The following is a 21,305-nucleotide window of genomic DNA, read 5'->3' as shown; positions in this document are numbered from 1 at the left end:
GTGGAGTTTCTCCTGGTTGCTGCCCGCAGCTTGGATGACGCAGGTAAGCTCTCCCTCCACCCCGTGCCCCCTTGCTGAGTGCTTGCTCTCCTGCCCCCCCTCGTTGGTTGTGCTTGCTCTCCTGCCCCCCCTCGTTGGTTGTGCTTGCTCTCCTGCCCCCCCTAGTTGGTTGTGCTTGCTCTCCTGCCCCCCCTAGTTGGTTATCCTTGCTCTCCTGACACCCCCTCGTTGGTTGTGCTTGCTCTCCTGACCCCCCCTCGTTGGTTGTGCTTGCTCTCCTGACCCCCCTCGTTGGTTGTGCCTGCTCTCCAGCCCCCCCTCGCTGTTAGTGCTTGCTCTCCTGCCCCCCTCGTTGGTTGTGCTTGCTCTCCTGACCCCCCTCGTTTGTTGTGCTTCCTCTCCTGCCCCCCCCTAGTTGGTTGTGCTTGTTCTCCTGACCCCCCCCTTGTTAATTGTGCTTGCTCTCCTGACCCCCCCTCGTTGGTTGTGCTTGCTCTCCTGCCCGCCCTCGTTTGTTGTGCTTGCTCTCCTGTCCCCCCCTCGTTTGTTGTGCTTGCTCTCCTGCCCCCCCTCGTTGGTTGTGCTTGCTCTCCTGCCCCCCGTTGGTTGTGCTTGCTCTCCTGCCCGCCCTCGTTGGTTGTGCTTGCTCTCCTGCCCCCGTTGGTTGTGCTTGCTCTCCTGACCCCCCCTCGTTGGTTGTGCTTGCTCTCCTGACCCCCCCTCGTTTGTTGTGCTGGCTCTCCTCCCCCACCTGGTTTGTTGTGCTTGCTCTCCTGCCCCCCCCCCTCGTTGGTTGTGCTTGCTCTCCTGACCCCCACCTCGTTAGTTGTGCTTGCTCGCCTGACCCCCCTCGTTGGTTGTTCTTGCTCTCCTGCCCCCCCTCGTTGGTTGTGCTTGCTCTCCTGCCCCCCCTCGCTGGTTGTGCTTGCTCCCCTGCCCCCCCTCGTTGGTTGTGCTTGCTCTCCTGACCCCCCCCCCCCCCTCGTTGATTGTGCTTGCTCTCCTGGACCCCCCCTCGTTGGTTGTGCTTGCTATCCTGCCCCCCCACCCCCCCTCTCCTCGTTGGATCCTGCTCATTGGTTGCTATTGTAGGGGAGGACGACTCTTTGGATGCTTAACAATGCTTTTTGACTGCACACTGGTATTTTGTAAATAATGAGAAACTTGTGCTGCTTTATTTATTAAAACGTATTGGGCTACCTGTCATTGCAATCAGGGATAAAGAGACAGAGGAGTGAGTGACAAAGAGAGAGAGAGAGAATATGTGAGTGTGAAAGTGTGTGAGACAGCTTTATGGGGGATGGTGATGGTTAGCACCAACAGTTTTTAAATTAAAAACAAACTTTGAAAGTGGGCCTTTCTTTAAAGCCCTTGTGTTTCAAAGGAAAGATAATGATTTCTTTCTCAACAATATGTGCAACAACCCTTATGTTCATTCAAGTCGGTGATGCTTTCACGCTTTACTGCAAAATGCATGGTATGTGGGCTCCTATTTCCTGAGAGTGATTTCTTTTCCCAGATGATGTGTTTCTGCAGCTTTGTTTTTCGTTTAACATATCAATCTTGTACAGCACATACTGCAAACTGAGCCGCCTTTAGGTTTCGGAGTGAGTTCCAGAGGTGGCTGAGTGGTAATGATAGCATGCCTAAGAGCTCTGTAGTTTAGGAGGAGGCGTAACTGACTACCTGTTGCTGCCCACGGCCGGGCTCTGCTCCGTTGTTTGTTTTCGGCCGGGCTTGGCTCCGCCATTGTTGGACTCTTGCTGTGGGTGCTCCTGGCCGGGCTTGGCTCCGCCATTGTTGGACTCTTGCTGTGGGTGCTCCTGGCTGGTCTTGGCTCCGCCGGGGGACACTTGAAACTACATCCCCCAGCAGCCCCTTTGCGGAAAGGACGCCGCCGCCGCCACACTCGCAGTCCGGAAGCGCCGGGAGGCGCATAAAGGAGAGCACGCCCCCTCGTCCCGCGGGACACGCGCGGGCGCGCACGGGAGAAGCCCGGGACAAGGGCGGGCCCTCTGTGGCCCTTAGAGGCCTGAGGAGGCTGGGCTGGGCCAGATACTCTGGACCTTTTGAACTGATCTTAACCACGTAACTATCAAGTGAGACTTTTCTTAATTTTTGTAAATGCTGTGTTTATAATGCCACATTTTCTGATTTACTTTTTGCCTTACCCGTGACACATGATGTCAAAATCCAAAAATGACAAACCGGCTACTGGCCCAGGTACCATTGACAATTATATGGTCAGAAAGGTTTCTCAAATCAACAGTGAACGACGGGCATCGCTGGGGAAGGGGAGTACCGCAATATGTGCGGATGAGCCCCCGCAGGATGTGGGGGAAGTTGCGATAGAAGCTAACCGCGATGGGCTAGTTGGTGATGTGCCTCCAACACCCATTGTGGTTAGGGTGGAGGTACATTCAGACCATCATGAGGCATCTAGTGAAGAGCTTGAGGATGGTCCATTTAACACAAGGCCGGTTAGGACCTGTAGGAAAGTATTGTCAAAAAGGGGGGGGAAGCAGAAAAAGAACGGTGGTGTCGCAGTAACAAAAACTAATATTGCCCCAGGGATCAATCCCTTTGTATTCACGGGGAATAAGGAAGGCAGCCCTAATCTGAATATAAATATTGAACAGTTTACTACTATTATTAAAAACCTTGAGGCTAATCTGGAGGCAAAGCTTGAAGAGTCACTCAGACCACTGGTTGCCAAGATAGACACCCTGGTTACGGAAGTGGCTAGGCTTAGCAGCCTGGTCTCCCCCCAACAAAGGGCAACGACAGGTATAGGGGCCAAACAGGGGGAAGGAAGGCAGGCAACGGTAGTGCAAAGTAAAAACCAGCAGAATACCAGCAATGCTGTGGCAGCGGCTAATACCGCTAGTACCGCTAGTAGCAGGCCCTCATTAACACCAATTACCCCAGTTCAATTGGAATCCTCAAATCTGCAGCCACAATTAAATCCAACTGCTTGTAATAGAGCGGATTCTAGACCTCAAAGAAGTAATCACAGAAGCAATCGTTACCTTAATTTACCACCGGATTGTGCGCCATTTGTGGTGGTTCTGACTAATGTTCCACCTGTTGGTACTCATCCTGCTTCACCGTATGGCGAGTCGCACACCTCGCTTAAAAATAAAACAGTGTCCTGGCTGAATAAAAACTGTGGCTTTCCGATTGGGTACTCAGACGAGGTAATGGCGGTAAGGAGGGTGAACTGGGTGGGACCGTCTAAAAAAGTAGGCAGTGGAGACTGTATTGTGGTGAACTTTAAACATCCTCAACATGTGGCCACGGTACTTCTAAGAGCTTCTTCTTTAATAAACAATGAGGATAGCATATGTGTACGCCCGCTAGGGTATTTCTATGCACATCTGTGTAACAACCGCCCCCAACAAAGGCTTGCGATACCCTTGTGTGATTTACAGACCCCGGGCAATGACACGCGCTTTATGTATAATATTGTAAATTCATGTGGATCTGGAAATGTCTTAAATACACATAGCAGACCTAACTTCACTGGGAACTATCTACAGGGATTTAATGTCAACACACAGAACAGGTATGAGCTTTTATCAGGCCTAGAGATGTGTGATTGACATGAGATACCTGTGGGCCAGGACAAGGTAATTATTGATGGTCCAGTACCCACTATGGACCTACAGGATAAAGTTGGATGCAGGAATGTTGTCTCATGGAATGTGGCGGGGCTGGCTACTAAAATGGCAGATGTAAATTGGCTTACCTACATCAAACAATTTGAGGTCATTTGTCTTCAGGAAACATGGCTGGTAGAGTGTGATTTGTTTTTAGAGGGGTGCAAGCTTTTTATGTACCTGCTACTCCATCAATTAGAGGCAGGCCAAAGGGTGGCTTGGTGACCTTTGTCTCTATTCTGGTCACCTCAAAAATTCAAAAAATTGATGTTTATCAATCAGGTGTGCAGGGTGTAGTCCTAAATGGTAAACACAGGAGGGCTGGTCTCGTAAATTTTTATAATGCTACTAATGATATTACAGCATCTAACCAATTACTTGCACTTCATGCTTTTATTACTACCTCTATGAAGGACTCTAGTTATAACCTAATGATTATGGGAGATTTTAATGTGCATTTATGTGGTGATCCACTTAAGAAATGTATAGCGGACCTGCACTATGAGCGTATTAACGGTCTACATCTAGAACACACAGCGGATGGGGAACTGTGTAATGCGTTACTAGATAATTTTGATTTGTGTTTGGCAATGACACTCAGGGATCCCCTAAAGAGTTTTGAAACTCCCACATTTAAGGGGCACGGCAGGGGCACTTTCATTGACCATATGTTACTATCACAAACAATGCTGCCCTTCCTGGAATCTTTCGATATTGAGGAAAACGAATTTAGTGATCACAACCCTCTTGTAATTTATTTGAAGGGATTGGGGATCACCAATGAAATGCAGAAGAGCACTGCTGGGAGGCTGATTACCACAGATGGGAGGCGGCGACTTAAATGGTCAATGGTTACCCCGGACCTTCTGTATAAAAACATTGAGTAAAATTGCATAGAGGATATTGTTAACTGCACTCAGAAGGGGACAGAGCCATGGGAGGTTTTAACTGCTTACCAGGATCTGTCGCGGAAGGTCTCAGACCTGCTGATGGTCCCAGTTAAAAAGAGCATGGAGAAAGGGTGGCCAAGGTGGTTTAACCACGAGTGCTCTAAAGCGGCACGGAATCTTAGGTTAGCATTGTCAGCTTCCCCGAGAATTCAGGAGAATATTAGAGCTTGCCGCAAAATATATAAGTCTGTCCTTAAAACCCATAAGGAGTCTGTCACGAAGCGGAGCTTCCTGACTTAGATGAACTCCCTGACTCGGACGGACGGGGTGTCCTTGCTAATGCTTCTTCCTTTCCACCCCGTCCGCAGGATCCTTTGGACGTTTCCTGGATCTCCCCGGCTCTGCCTCAGGGACGTGTACCTCTGTATCCAGACCCTGTGACGCTAGGGGCATGTCCACCTGCACTCGCCCAATCAGGTCAGACGACGTCACCCGATACTGACCAACCGGAGGAGGCGGGGGCGTTTAAGGAAGCTCCGTTCTGGATTGCCGGCGCGAAACCTTCGGAACGCCAGTTGGAACACGAGGAGGACGCCACGGAGGAAGACGGAGCCGCTGTCGTGGAACCGCTGCTGGGACCCCTGAAACTGAGTGACGACAAGCCAGGAGGCCAACGATACCACGAGCCGCCCCGCCACACTTCCAGGGGAGAAGTGTGGCTCCACAAGGTACGGGGGCGTTTTCAAGGGTTGTTCAAATCACGGGGTGGGACGGGGTAGTCTGAGGGTGGTCACTACCGTCGTATCTTGTCGGCCGCCTACACTCCCTGACTGATAGGTTTGGTGTTAGTAACCTGGTGAACCCTCACTACCCTACCCTCCTCCCACATTTGTATATGTCGAGCCCAGCCCCTAACGTGGCTGTTTTTCTTTCCTTTTCTCAGAGTGATCTCCAGCCCTGTGGTCAACTTCCGCTTCCTCAAGACTGGAACCGAAGACCCGGACCCTTCCCCAAAGGAGAGGACCCTCGTGCATTGTTTGTTTCCCAGGAGACTGTACTTTCAAACCTTGAACTTATCTCGGTGTTGTTAAACCGAATAAAAAGAGTTACAGACCTGCTTCAACTCGTAACGATTCTCATTCTCCCGTCCCCGTTCCCCACAGAGTCTTTGAGAGAAGAGGCATGGTGTGAGATACTGGACCCATCCACGCTAAACTGCAGCTCCAGGTTCTGGGCACTAGTTAAAAAACCGTTCCTGGCAGATGAGCCAGGTGATGGCCTGGACTGCTGCATAACTAAGGAGGAATGGGAGCAGCATTTTAAAAAACTGTATTGCTCAGAGGGAACTGTAATAGAGGAGTCAGCCACTGTTGGTAGAGGAGGAACTATTGAATTTGACATTGGGGAGGTGTTGGAGGCTATAGAAGGACTGACCGCAAGAAAGGCCCCCGGACCTGATGGGATTCCCCCGGACTTATTCAAGTCCAAACCAGGTTTTTGGGCGCCTATTTTGGTGGCAGTCTTTAATGCTGCTGCCAAGGCAGGTTGCCCGCTGGCTTGGGGATTGTCGAGTATTGTGCCAGTATTTAAAAAAGGAGATAAGGGTAGTCCCCATTGTTACCGGCCAATCTCCTTAATTGACTTGATGGTTAAAATCATTGGGAGAATTCTGTTGCAGAGATTAACATGCTGGGCGACCGACAATAACATCATGTCGATCTCCCAGTATGGCTTCTGTGTGGGGCGTTCCACCACAACCCAGTGCCTTAATTTGTTCCTTGTCTTGAGTAAATACACGGTGGCTCAGAAGGGAACTGTCCATCTCGCCTTCATGGACCTGTCATCAGCCTTCGACTGTGTCAACAGGGGAAGGCTGTGGCAGTACATGAGGGAGAGAGGAGTGGACATAGGGATTGTTGACTTCCTGGTGGACATGCACAGTCACACTAGTGCTAATGTTAGATACTCTGCGAATGGCGATACTACTGGCAAGTTTGACATTAAAAAAGGAGTGCGCCAGGGATGCATTCTCGCTCCATTCCTTTTTAATTTTTATATAAATGAATTAGATGCCATTTTACAGAAGGTACAGGCAGACTGTCCTAGAGTGGGCAGGCGGGGTATTCCAGTTCTTTTATACGCAGACGATGCGGTTTTAATTTCAAGAACGGAGAGGGGACTCCAGATGCTTTTAAATGCTTTTAATGTTTTTATGACCGACAGGGACTTACTGGTCAACAACTCGAAATCATATATTATGCATGTTGGCCGGCAACCAAAAAAGAATTTTGTGTTTAAACTTGATGATGTGCCAATCCCAGTTACAGAAACGTTTTCCTATCTTGGCGTTTTATTTGATACTAAACTCAGCTGGGGCCCTCACTTGGCCAAGAAAAAGGGAGAAATGGCCAGGGTCAACGCATCCATTTTTAATTTTGCTACGAAACTGGGGAAGAAACCAGTTAGTGCAATGGTCAAGTTATATAACGCCAAACCAGTTGCTACAGCAGTATATGGTAGCGAGCTATGGGGCTATGCAACAGGAGATCAATTACAGGTCGCTGAAAATAATTTCCTAAAACGACTCCTATGTGTGCCCGGGAGCACTTCTAATCTGGCAGTCCATGAAGAACTGGGGACACAGTATTTATGTGACAACTTTGCTCTAAGGCCGCTGACCTGTTGGCTTAACCTGTGGTTAAATCAGGATATACCTCTTACTCGCCAGATTGTAAGAGATCTTGTATCTCAGGATAATTCTATGTGTATCCCCTGGCTAAAATATTTAAAATCCTGCTTTGAAAGACTGGGACGGCCAGAACTGTTTGACCATCCTAATGGGATTGTAAAGGGTGAAGTAGCAGCCATTAAACATGCATTTTGTAATGACAGGCATGCCCAAAGAGAAAGTGAGCAGTTGTTGAAGCCTAGTGTTAGGAACTATGTGATGTTAAAGACCTGTGACAGCATGAAACCTTATTTAGCAGGATCATTTACCACTCATGAAAAATTTCTGTTGTCAAGGTTCAGACTTAACATTTTTCATCATCTTTTAACCAGACCCAAGTCGGATGTTTTTAATAAGTCTGCAGCGCCCTGTGGCTGCGACGGGAAGTCTCCACAGGATATGATGCATTTTATGTTTTTATGCAAATTTTATGAATATCCCCGCAAACGTTACCTTGTTGCCCTTCTAAGAAGACTTAATTTTAATCAAATCAGACCAGCTCTTATTTATCTGCAGCTCTTGCACAGTGACAGTGTTCTCCAAATAATAGCATTTTTAAAACTAGCTGTTAGACTGAGACTCTGTCTGGACCAATGACCGCTCTATTTTTATATAAATTTTGCCCTTTGCATTTTACTCTGCACTCTTGCACTTTCAGCCATCCGGCTCATCTATTGTTACTGAGACATGTGTAATATGACTTTTATTGTTGATATAATCGGTGGAAATAATGTGTACAGTGTGTTTTTAATTTTATTGTTTATATGTGTACTTTTATGGTTTGAAATATAACCGAAATAAAGTCTCTTTTGATTTGATTTGATTTGATAGCATGCCTAAGAGCTCTGTAGTTTAGGATGAGGGAAGGCAGTGTGAGTGTCTATTAGCGAAAGTCACTGTGCCATAAAGATTCTCAAAAGTGCCCATTCAATACTTGGCCTCTATGCAGAGCTTACAGAGTTATTGTTAGGTGTGCCTATTGTAATTACTTTTCTATGGGAAACTTTGTGAAGGAGTTGCACAACTTTTAAAATATGGAAAGTGCCATGGGAACATTTGTCTAACTCTCCCTAGCCGCCCCCTGCGCAAATCCCCCCCCCACCCAACACACAAACTCACACTGTGTGGGAAGCTGGCCTGCTGGTTTTGCCTGCTGGCTGCAATCTGGCTTTGACACTCTCTATACAGAAGTGAGTGGTGCCAGTGGGGAGAAGTGGGAAATTACCTTTAGAAGGAAGCGGGCATTGCGAACTAGGAGGGAATTAGTTGCAGCCTCCTAACAAACATTTTGGGCAACTGTTTTTTTTTTTGTATACAAATTAAGCCCAGTTTGGTGATGTGGGTTCTGATAGGGTCGAGGCGGGACTTGGTTTGGGGTGCTGTGCTCTGTTATCACAAGGTGGCCACTGTCCTTTTGGGGAGCACAGTGGAGTGTAGGCTGTGGTCCCCAACTGTCTCTCAGAGTTGATTGCCTCGAGGACGCTGGCCCAGAATCTGACGTGACGCAGCCTGGCTCTGTGTGTGTGCATAAAGCAGGGGTACAAACTTAACAAACTCAGCATAAAGATTGCAGCTGAAACGTCCTTCAGCCATATGATACATAGCTAAGCCGAAGTGGACACTTTCTCACTCAGAACAGGACGCCGCAGAGCATGCTTTCCTCACCCATAGAACAGGCACAGCAGTGTCTGCAAACATGAAAGCGTCATTCGTGGAGTGATGACCGTGCTGGCAAGCAGCAGGGCAAGCGTCACCCACAAACCAAACAGGAAAAAAAAAGCTTTGCACACACAATCTGAAAGCAAACAGAGCAGTATGACTGCGCAATGTGTTGCTATGCAGACTAAGGACTCCTTGCTAGCCTGCATTTGGGTTTCTGTGTTTGCAGGCAGGAAGCGGCTTATTGAAAGAATGGCCATGCAGAGAAACACCTGAACTCCACTGCAGTCACACTGTTCATCAAGCTTTGTTGTAGGAAACCTATCACTTGAATAATGTTAAAAAGTGCTAAAATAATGAAGTAGCTGAGCGGTAGTAAATAAATGCAGCATGGAGGTAGGTGGCTCGCAATGGTTTATGCTGCATTTACCACAGGGACATAGAAGAGCATGAGATGTCATTATTCACTGATAGTGCGGCTTCCTAATAGTGCTGTTGCCATGAATGCTCTATGCAGACGCCTCCCTTTCCAATGAGTGAGAGGGCACGCTGTTTTACACTGCCCATCAGTACAGGCACGGTTTATATTAGCAATTTTGGACATTGCAGTGTGTCAAAAAACATAGAACAAGTATTCTCTGCAAAGTTTCTATAATGGTCCTGATCACCAGTCACCCCTTTCTCTCCACTGCCTCTATGCTCTCTTGCATGCTCTCTTTCTTTCTAATCTTTTTCTCTATTTTCCACCTCTCTCTTTATCGTTCTCGCTAGTCCTCTCCCCAGTTTCTCCTGTCTCTCTCTCTAATACGTAGAAGCGCACACGTGTATAAACACATTTGACTCCACAAAAATAGGAAAGGTACCCCGTTAGTAAGAAAGGAACAAAGTGAATTCACTAATAGAAAGACTCCCTTTCCTTGGCCCACATTCACTGACTCATATATTCCATTCCATGTGACTTCTATTAGAGATGCAAAACCTTTATAACCAGTTAACATGTAAAAATTGTCTCAAAACACCGACCCCTGTATTGTATAAAAAGTCAGATTTATTACACATTTGTTCGAATATTCTAAATTGTAGCATAGTATATAGAGTACCGAATTGTGCTGAATAAAAAAAAAGAGGATTCTTACATATATAAGAAAAAAACCTGGATCAATGTTTTGCTACCAAAATACAACCAATACATTTCAATTTGACACGTTTTCTGGTAATTCTGTAGCACAGTACAAAAAACAAGAATTTGCAATGCAATCGGTCTCGCCTTTGGGACATTATACGTATTTAGCTATGCAGCACATTAGCCTGGGTGCTGAAACATTTACTGTTCTTTAACTTGGAGGGAAAGTAAGCACCAAACTGTGTGACTCACCAGGTATGGGAACACATGGAGAGGAATATTGCCTTTCAGAGGGAAATGGTATATTCCAAAGCTCTATTTTTAATCTAAAATCAGGCCTTCAGTGATCATATCACTGAAAATACAAGATTTGAAAAAAATATTATTGTCCACGGGTGCTTGTGGAAGACAACTTCTATGGACTGGAATCTAAAGAATGCTTAAGCGATTCTGGTATTTTACTGACCTCTGCTGGTTGTTTTATATCAAGAAAGTTCAATAGAGCCAGTTGCCAGAAAAAAAAGAAAGTCTCTCAGCAAAAAGCAATTCTGGTATGTTACTGACCTCTGTTGGTCATTTTCTATCAAAACTGTTAAATAGAGGCAGTTGAAAAGAGAAAAAAGTCCCTATGCGGAAACAGACAAGTCCTACGGCCGATCTTCAGAGCCCACAAAGTACATACACATATAAGTATATAATAAATATATACTAAGGCATATACAAGGGGTCTCGAATGCTCGATCTAAAAAATTACAATAAAAAGTCTCAAATATTCAATGTCAAATTTCATCCAAACTATAACTCAAAATTGTCGATGTGGCGTTTCAGTGGTTTTATTTATTCTCTCCACCTTCTTCAGGACAATTAATTATAATAAACACGTGGATGTATCTAAATATTCGGGGGGAAAGTTTTTCTTCCCTAAACTTTTTCTGGTTTAATCCTCATTTGGGTACCTTATTTATTTCTTTAACTGCTCTTTTCGTATTCCAGTCTCCAATATTTTGTTCATGGGGATAAATTAAATGATATTTGGTAGACCTGTCCTTGGTTTATCCACCCACCTCAGTTATTAATTCTGTGGTGGAAAAGCGTTTATTATTTCTTCATTTGGAGTAGAAGTATGCAAGGAGCCTTTATTATTTAGGTCACTGTATCAGAGGTATAACGTTCGATATCCTTCCTCGTGATCTTCAATTTTCACTGAAGGATTCTCTCTCGTGATCCAGGTTTTTCAAATTTGGAAATTTTTCCTTAACCACGCATAGTAGTTTTTAGGGCTCGGGGGGGAGGGAACATTTTTAGAGCTTAGGGGATCAGCAACGTTTTTAGAGCTCAGAGGGGGTTGGGTAGTTTTTAGGACTGGTAGAGGGGGTTGGTGTTCAGGAGGAAGGGGGTAGTTTTAGGTCTTAGGGCCGGGGTCTTGGGCGCCATTTTATGGCTCTTCGCAGGGATCGGGGTACTTTTTAGGACTTGGGGGGCAGGGACGTTTTTAGTGCTGGGGGGAGGGGGTGGTCTTAGGTCTCATGGTAGGTGTTTGGGGGGCATTTTAGGGCTCAGAGCAAGGGACAGGGATCAGGTACTTACGTTTACCTGAAAAGTCTTAACCATGCTTATGTCTTTGCTATGCATGCCTTTATAATGCATATGTCATTGTAAAGGCATGCGTAGTAAAGGTGTATGCGTGGTTAAGACTGTGTGGTTCAGACCGCGTGGAATCAGCATGAGTGGTAATCGCATGCGTGGTTCCGTCACACAACCACTGGTTAGCTTGTGCAGCAATGCAGTGAAATGAGAGGATAGATGTGCCCGGAAACGATCTTTCGCCCGTGCAGTGATGCAGTCTGACAGGAGGATAGAAATGGCCAGAGATGCTCTTTATCCAGTGCAGTGATACAGCCTGACAGGAGGATAGAAATGTCCAAAAATGCTCTTTATCCAGTGCAGTGATACAGCCTGACAGGAGGATAGAAATGTCCAAAAATGCTCTTTATCCAGTGCATTGATACAGTCTGACAGGAGGATAGAAATGTCCAGAGATGCTCTTTATCCCGTGCAGCGATAGTCTGACAGGAGGATAGAAATGTCCAGAGATGCTCCTTATCCAGTGCAGTGATACAGTCTGACAGGAGGATAGAAATGTCCAGAGATGCTCCTTATCCAGTGCAGTGATACAGTCTGACAGGAGGATAGAAATGTCCAGAGATGCTCTTTATCCAGTGCAGTGATACAGTCTGACAGGAGGATAGAAATGTCCAGAGATGCTCTTTATCCAGTGCAGTGATACAGTCTGACAGGAGGATAGAAATGTCCAGAGATGCTCTTTATCCAGTGTAGTGATAGTCTGACAGGAGGATAGAAATGTCCAGAGATGCTCTTTATCCAGTGCAGTGATACAGTCTGACAGGAGGATAGAAATGTCCAGAGATGCTCTTTATCCAGTGTAGTGATAGTCTGACAGGAGGATAGAAATGTCCAGAGATGCTCTTTATCCAGTGCAGTGATACAGTCTGACAGGAGGATAGAAATGTCCAGAGATGCTCTTTATCCAGGGCAGTGATGCAGTCTGACAGGAGGATAGAAATGTCCAGAGATGCTCTTTATCCAGTGCAGTGATACAGTCTGACAGGAGGATAGAAATGTCCAGAGTTGCTCCTTATCCAGTGCAGTGATACAGTCTGACAGGAGGATAGAAATGTCCAGAGATGCTCTTTATCCAGTGCAGTGATACAGTCTGACAGGAGGATAGAAATGTCCAGAGTTGCTCCTTATCCAGTGCAGTGATACAGTCTGACAGGAGGATAGAAATGTCCAGAGATGCTCTTTATCCAGTGCAGTGATACAGTCTGACAGGAGGATAGAAATGTCCAGAGATGCTCTTTATCCAGTGCACTCATACAATCTGACAGGAGGATAGAAATGTCCAGAGATGCTCCTTATCCAGTGCAGTGATACAGTCTGACAGGAGGATAGAAATGTCCAGAGATGCACTTTATCCAGTGTAGTGATAGTCTGACAGGAGGATAGAAATGTCCAGAGACGCTCTTTATCCAGTGCAGTGATACAGCCTGACAGGAGGATAGAAATGTCCAGAGATGCTCTTTATCCAGTGTAGTGATAGTCTGACAGGAGGATAGAAATGTCCACAGATGCTCTTTATCCAGTGCAGTGATACAGTCTGACAGGAGGATAGAAATGTCCACAGATGCTCTTTATCCAGTGTAGTGATAGTCTGACAGAAGGATAGAAATGTCCAGAGATGCTCTTTATCCAGTGCAGTGATACAGTCTGACAGGAGGATAGAAATGTCCAGAGTTGCTCCTTATCCAGGGCAGTGATACAGTCTGACAGGAGGATAGAAATGTCCAGAGATGCTCTTTATCCAGTGCAGTGATACAGTCTGACAGGAGGATAGAAATGTCCAGAGTTGCTCCTTATCCAGTGCAGTGATACAGTCTGACAGGAGGATAGAAATGTCCAGAGATGCTCTTTATCCAGTGCAGTGATACAGTCTGACAGGAGGATAGAAATGTCCAGAGATGCTCTTTATCCAGTGCAGTCATACAATCTGACAGGAGGATAGAAATGTCCAGAGTTGCTTTTTATCAAGTGCAGTGATACAGCCTGACAGGAGGATAGAAATGTGTGAAGATGTTCTTTAGCTTCTCCAGTGATACAATCAGACTGAAGGTTAAAAATGACCGGAGGGTTGTTTAGCCCGTGCAGTAATGCAGTGAGATGGAAGGGATAGACACGACCAGGTGGCTCTCTAGCCCGTGCACTGATATAACCAGGCAGGCGGATAGAAATGCCCAGAGGGGCTCTTTAGCCCATGCAGTGAGATGGATGGATAGAAGTCCCTGGAGATGTTGCTTATTGCGTATAGTCAGGCGCGCAATGCCCATTGGACTCAAGGGGCTTCAGCCACCCCCCCGTCGTGTGTGTCAGCCCGGGCTCAGACAGCTCCCGGGCACACACACAGCCGCACCCGAGCACTTCACAGGTCTTTGCAAGACCATTTTCATGTTAATTAGGCATTGTTGTTGTTTCGCCCCTTCTAAGGGCCCCTGTAGCCCCACTCTACCTACTGCTTAAAGATTCAGCCCCCCCTGAAATTTTTTCTTAGCCCCCCCCCCCCCCCCCCCCCCCCCTCGAAATTTGGCTCTAGTTGCGCCTCTGCGTATAATGATACAGTGAGAATGAAAAATAGTGCCTGGAAAAGCTCATTATTCCATGCGTTGATGCTGTGAGGTTGGTTATTAATGTCCAGATAGACTCTTTATACCGTGCAGTGAAATAGTAAGACATAAGAATAGAAATACCTCGAGAATCAATTTGTCACTTGCAGTGATTCAGTGAGAGAATGGAAATGCCTGTGGAACTTCTTTATCCTGAACCGCGAAATAGATAGGAAATGCCCTGGACTGTTATGTACCTGTACATTGATACAGTGAGATGCAAAGATTGAAATGCCTGTGTAGCTCTTTATTTTGTGCAGGGATAGAGTGAGATGAGATGAACTAAAACCACCCTGGGGTATTCTGCAACCTGTGCAGTGATACGTTCTGATGGGGGATAGAAATGCCCGGAGATGCCCATATCTCGTGCAGCAATGCCTTGAGGTGGGGTGGAGGTTTCCCTTTATTATTTGTATTCTTTTCAGCCATACAGTGAGAGAACTGAAATACTCTTTATCCCGTGCAGTGATACAGTGAGAGTTTGAGAGAATACAAATGCCTGGAGCTGCTCTTTATTTTATGCAGTGATGCAAAGAGCTGGAGAGGCTCTGTGTTCCGTGCAGTGGTCAATGAGATGCAAGGATAGAGATGCGTGCATCCCGACAAGTGAATGCAGTGAGGCGCAAGAACAGACGCTTTGTATCGCGTGAGCAGTGATGTTCTGAGGCTGTGTGGTCCGTGCAGTGAGACTCGAGGATGGACATGCCCCGAGAGGCTCTGTATCCAGCGCAGTGAGACACAAAGGTACCCCTGCCTTGAAATCCTCTGTATCCCGTGCAGTGAGACGCAAGAGCAGACGTTTTTGTATCCCGCGTAGTGATGCAGTGATTCTGTCCACTCCGTGCAGTGAGACTCAGGGATAGACATGCTTTGAAAGGCTCTGCATCCCATGCAGTGAGACTCAATGATGGACATTCCGGTGAGATGCTCTGTATACTGCGCAGTGAGACGCAAAGGTAGAGACCTGCCTCGAGTCGCTCTGTATCCTGTGCAGTGAGACGCAAGAACAGGCATCCCGTATAGTGATGACACTGTACCCCGAAGTCCCTTGGGATACCCCGCATTCCTCCTCCACAGTCCGCTGCACTGTTAGTTTTCCCGCCCGGGTGTGTTTCGCTCCCTCCGGGGCTCTAATGAGGATTACTGGGGTGTCATGTGTGAGCGAGCCAGGGGCTGCAGATGTGATAAACTCCGCGCAGTGTGGGGGCGGGGGGTGAGAATTATCGCAAGGAGGGAGGGCGGGAGACCTGGAAAGAGGGAGGGCTAGAAAGGAATGAGAGAGGAAGACCAGGGGCATGTATATCAGTAACGCAGAGTGTCTGCCCAATTAGCGATGGAGGTTCGGAGACGGAGGTCTCGCGCGCTCCGAGCGGGAGACGAGAAGGGATGGGGCATTCGCCTGAAGGCATGTACGGAAACGCCTGGCGCGCGGACCTAGCTCGAGAGCAGCGGAGCGCTGAACCGGAGCGCGTGCAACACCTCGCGCTGCGAACGAGGCGGGGAGCTCCCCCGCGTGACGGAGCGCGCGTGCCCCCTGGTCCCCGGAGCTCCTGAGTGCTGCACCTGCTGTTGGGCGCTGCTCCCGCCTCGAGCCTCCTGGGACGCACGGCTCGCGCAGCTCAAGTTCTCGCCTTCACCCACAGGTGCCTCATGGCCCAGTGCCTTGCCCCTTGGCGCCTCGTCTCGTAGTGTCCCTCAGATGGACGATGTCGCTGCTCCCCTTCCCGTGTCCCCAAAACACCTGAAGATCTGGTTCCCGACCAGGTAGGAACCAGGGCAACCTTAGGTTCTGGCGCATTCCAAGATAATGTGTGTGCGTCGGTATGTGTTTCTGGATTTGCATAGTGCTTTCATGTGAGCTTATGTGCGAAGGCTGTATACGTTGTGTGCCAGTGTGTATTTTACATGTACGTAGTGTGTATATGTATATGAGATTTGTGCATTAATTTTCATGGTGTGATATATGTAGCATATGTATATGTATGGACTGTCGGTGTGTAGCGTATGCATAACTGTACAGCATGTTACTTTGTGTGTATGTGGGATCAGTGTTTAAGTGTCTGGGCGTAGCTTCCCTTGGTGCAGCAGGTGTAGTAGCACCGGGGCCCACCTAATCCTGATAATTGTATTTTGCAGTTCAGAAGGCAGCCAGCCAGCAAAATTGTCGGAAGCAGGGAATCGGCTGTCACATAAACTAGACATAGTAGACAGCTGGCCCAATCTCAACCCGGATGAACCTGGATGTACAGATTTCCTCCCAGGTTTAATTCATGTTCAAGGATCGATACTTTTTTGTCTTCCAGTAGTCTAGAGCAAGAGCCCCTTCGAATGCGAACAGACAGTTGGAACCTGTTCGATCTTCTTATGATAATAATAGATTCTAGAGGTCTGGAAGCTCAGTATTGGAACACGATGAACACTTGGCCCTTCAGGCTTTGTCGAACACATTCGAACTACAGATACTGAATAATTTAAAGTAAATGTGGTTACACCTTTTCTTTTTTCAGTCTGGGATTTATTGAAGGTCTTCTTACAGGGAAGCAGTACAGAGTTTACAATGCTGCAAGGGCGTGGTGAGAAACAAGAGAGAGAAGAATGTTTCTGTTTGTCTCCAGAATGTGTTTCTGTGCATAGTCACCACAGGCTTTGTGTGTTGTCAGTGTGTGCTTTGCTGTGTGGTGAGTGCGCATTGTTGCTTTGCTTGTTTTTAGAGTGTGTTTTGTGTGTGCTTCTCACTTTAACCCATATTTTTAGGACTGGAGTTAGCTAAGACCTTTGTTTTTAATAAAAATATGCAAATAATATTCACACTTGCAGGGGCTTTCAGGCAGCCCTCTTCATCCATTGGTCAGTTATAATGTTATAAATATTTTGCTCTGCCCAATACAGCAAGGGACACTGAGTCATTCTACTTCAACAATGTGTTTAACTGACTGTGAGTGAGAGCATTCTGCTCGTGCCCAAACCGGATATCCGCATAAATACTCTCCTTCATCCCAGGACGTACCAGTGCAGTGATTGTGTACATATTAAAAAAAAGTGTATATTTCGGATGTAGACAATTGTTGTTTTACTTTTGCGTGACGCCAGATGTTCCCCCAACACTGCTACCAGGATATTTGTGAGGCAAGTCTTCATACAAAAAAACTTCACGACCCAAATAATCATTGGCAAAGTCAAAGGTTAGCAGCCAACAGAGACATATTGGCTTCTCAATGCTTGTTTGGTGCAGTCAGCACATATTTCTGTGTGAGATCAATATATATTTTTTGCATGTGTATGCATGTATCTGCAGGTGGTTGGTGTGGTTAGCAGTGAGGGCAGTGTCTGCCTGTGAGCATATGTGTACGTCTATTAGCGCATATGTGTACGCCCCTATGTTCAATCAGTCATTTTCTGTGGTCAATTTGTTTGTGTGGGAGTCGGTTGATCAATTATGTTTTGTGTTTTTCAGTGGTTAATAGGAGCTATCTATGTGGCCACTGTGAGTCGTCAATACCTGTTTCTGCATTATAGTGGTTTATGATAATTTTGTGTTTCTTTGTATGTATAAGAGAGGGAGTCTGGCAGCCTGTATTTCTTTGTGTGCTAGTGTAAGAGCATGTTGCGCTTCTGTGTGTGGAGATGAGGGAAGTGTGTGTTGCAGTGTGTTGTTCTTGGTAATGAGAATGTGTTTGTGTTTTGTCTATGTGTGTGTGTGTGTAATTCGGCCTGTGTGTCTTTGTGAGTTTCTGCCTGGGGGTCGGTTTGTGTGTATTGTTAATGTGTATTTCAAGAGGTGGTCGGGCAGTGTTCAGTTTGTCCAGGGGTAGATGTTTGTAGATGTGGAGTTGGTTTACTTTTCTTTGTGTGGCTAGTGTGTCTGTGAGGAGTCATTGCCCTGTTTCTCTGTGACTTGGTCTATTCTGTGATTCATTGTGTGCACGTGTGCAGGACTGACATCAGGGTATTTAATCACTTTCAACCCAAAGGCGCCCAGTTCCCTTGAGGTCCTGCTCAGGGATGGACGGAGCTTCGAGGCTGCCCCCAGTGACTGTCACAATTCAGATCATGCTGTCTGCCCCACATTTAGCTTCATTGGGGTCTTTTGGTGTGTGGTCAGTTTGTGTTGTGCTTGTTTTTATTTTCAGTCAGGTGTTTGGGCGGTGGTCAGTTTGTGCCTGTGTGTGATGGAGATACTGCGTGAACATGAGCGATTCGAGTTTCGGCTTGTGTTCTGCAGGAACGATGCTCGGCTTTACTGGAGACGTCCTAGGCAGGAGGTGTGTTCACATACTTGACAACTCACACGGTGCCACAGTGTGACACACGATAGCGGCTGCCATCACACGCTCACCAGTCATGAGCCGATATCACACTTTGTCAGGGAAAACGAGTTGAAAACCACAGTAAATGGTGGTTTTCTTTCTTTTTTTTCCAGCGTCCATTAAGGAGTGTGAAAATACCCCTGGACGTCGGCACCCGCCTCAGCAAGCTTTTTTTTAGGGAGGGGGTGTTTTGGGGCGGGTGGGGTTCAAACGAGGTACTTGCTGCCCCCCCCCCCCCCCCTCCTCACACTGTGACATTGCTCTTCAAGTTGGCAGGTATGCTTTCAGTGTCAGGGGCCCAGGGCTGCAGAACGACTGCCTGCTTTCAAGCACCGTGTTCCAGGGACCGGGGAAGGTTTTGCTAGATGGGAGGACAGCCATTGGGAGTTTTGTTGTATCTTGATGCAGGGGTATTTGCCTACCCGGCTGCATGCCCTACATTTACACAGCGATCGGATAGCTGCCGAGGAACCAGTGATTCGACAGCAAGACTCCATACCAATGGCTCACTTCAAGCTACCAATCTCACTGCTGCGCCTGCAGGGGGAATGGGCACAGCACCATGGTGGCAAGGCCCAATCTAAGAGGTATCCTTTATGTGCTCGGCTGACTCATGTGGAGCTGCAAGTGATTTCGATCCGCAGCACAAAAGCACAGGTCGAAAATCCCTGCAGTGAGGAAAAAATGGCATTACTCTGTGCTGATGATTGTCGGCCTTCATTTTTGGGGATCTAGAATTATTTTTGTCCTCAGATTTTGATTAGGAACATGAGAAAGAAATGAGGAGCAAGACCGGTAGGAAAAAAGTGTTAACGGGAGAAAGCTGGGATGAACAAGCATTATCAAAACCAATAGGTCTGGTTTTAACGTAGTAACCTAAGCAAATGAAGACATGCACACGTGCTTTTTTCTCGTGTTGTATGTGTGAATGCTGATGAGCACATACAATTCAGGGGTATCGGCTTTGCCATTTCTGGCAATAAAAGTGGAAAAGGGATGTTTTCTCGATAAAATGCATATAGCAGATAAAGAACTGTATGTGACAAACACTGTGATGTTTGGAAGTACTTTTCACATGTAAAATGGTCCCTGCCGCTTTCCAGTACAAGCACTTTAGAGAAAGTGTCAGGATACACAAAACCGCCAACAACATGAAGTGAGAAAGAAGTCTCTCTCCAGGTGGCGCCATCGGCCATTCTGTGCATATTTTAAAGAATAGGTCAAACAGACACCGGCACTGTGAAGCCCCACCTAAAAAAGAACCTCTAAGAGTGAGGTAAAGAGACAGGACGACCCGGGTGGTGGTAGACAGACGCATGATGCAGAATCAAGGACAGAGCGCCTTGGTATTTAGTAGCCCCAGTATTTGACAGGGCAGTCTGCGGCTCGTAAACTTTTTTTTTGCTTCCCTGAATATTTTTCCAATAAATTAAAACAGTGGTTTGCTCAATATTGGATTAAGACAATTGTCTATAAGGGCTTGGGACATGATCTTGACTATGTCTCAAAGAATGATTTGGGTCTTTGATGACTTGAAATGCAAATAATTATTTACTTTTCCTTAGATGGCGGGTGAAGTAATGTGGTTCTTAGGTGTGTAGTAACTGTCTTTTTGGGTATTGTCAATTTTTGTGTTGAAAATAAGCGTTTTTGTGTGCTGCCATTGTGTATTTCGCAGGTGCTCAGCATATGTGTTTTGACCTGGTCAATGTGAATTATATGAACATTTTATGGTTTTGTGTGTGTGTTTAGTTGTTGATCTTGTGTGGTTAGTTTGTATATTTGAATGGTCATTGTGTGTGACGTCAGGGGGCTGTGAGCATTTTATTACCTTTTTATGTATTTTCATTTGGTACTTGTGTGTGGGGTGACTGTGTTTGTGCGAGTGGTTTGTTGTGAGCTTCTGTCTTAGCTCAGTTAATCCTTGTGCCTGCGTTGCATTCCTGGGTAAGTTTATTGTGTGTTTCTGTTTTTTTCATGTTAATCTTTTTCTGTTTCATTCTGCGTGTTACTCTGAGTGGTTTATTATGAGCTTCAGCGTGCGTTCCTGTGTCCGTTGTTAATCTGTTTTTGGTCAGTGTGTGCTTCTGTATATGATTTGTTAGTCCTATATGTGTGTGGTGTATTTATGTGCCTTTATTCTGTGTCTTTTTCTGTTATCAATTATTGTGAGCTACCATGTATACTTAATCTCTGTGTTTGTCTTCCCTATCATTAGGTGCATGTTTAGTGTGTGAATCTGTAATTTGTAATTTTTTTTAACTTCTGTGTGTGCTTTTAGTCCTTTTGTGTATCTGTGTACATGTTCATTATTGTTAGAAGGGGCAGCCCCAGAGGTCAGGTTATGTCTACCCGACTGCTCCGTGACCCACCTCTCCTGCCAATAATGCCGAGCCTTGACGAGAGGTCCCCACCTGGGAGGACTTCGAGTAATGAATCGTACACACTGAGACCACACCACACTTACGAACGGACACCGCACTGTAGGTTTTCAGTAACACGTTCTTTATGAACAGGAAAAAGGAATCAGTACTCTTATTTACAGGTGATCGAGGGATCGTAAAGTCTCAGAGATTCGGGTAACAGGGAAGCGGGACAGTCTTAGTTGTTGGGCCAGTACGATGCGTACCCTGCGCTCAGCTCTCAATCCTCGAGCCGGGGGGACACGGGAGATGATGGTCGTACTCGTTGTCCTACTCAC

The 21,305-nt window shown here is 46.5% G+C and overlaps 1 protein-coding gene across 2 annotated transcripts in view; it reads left to right on the top strand.

Moving 5' to 3' along the window:
* The window catches only part of LOC147666260 (galanin receptor 2b-like), a 283,090-nt gene that overhangs the window by 101,406 nt on the left and 160,379 nt on the right, over positions 1 to 21,305 (top strand). The window contains exon 1 of one of the 2 annotated variants that reach the window (XM_086949184.1): positions 15,643 to 16,061. The exons of the other annotated variant lie outside the window; for it this stretch is intronic. The gene's annotated coding sequence lies outside the window, so the exon portion shown is untranslated. Of the gene's footprint in view, positions 1 to 15,642; positions 16,062 to 21,305 lie in introns of those variants that run through there. 2 annotated transcript variants of the gene reach the window in all.

This window comes from Lissotriton vulgaris, unplaced genomic scaffold (genome assembly GCF_964263255.1).
Source record: "Lissotriton vulgaris unplaced genomic scaffold, aLisVul1.2 SCAFFOLD_2407, whole genome shotgun sequence".
Classification (NCBI taxonomy): domain Eukaryota; kingdom Metazoa; phylum Chordata; class Amphibia; order Caudata; family Salamandridae; genus Lissotriton; species Lissotriton vulgaris.
Note: the sequence above shows the minus strand (reverse complement) of the source record. Positions and strands in the feature narration are given on the sequence as shown.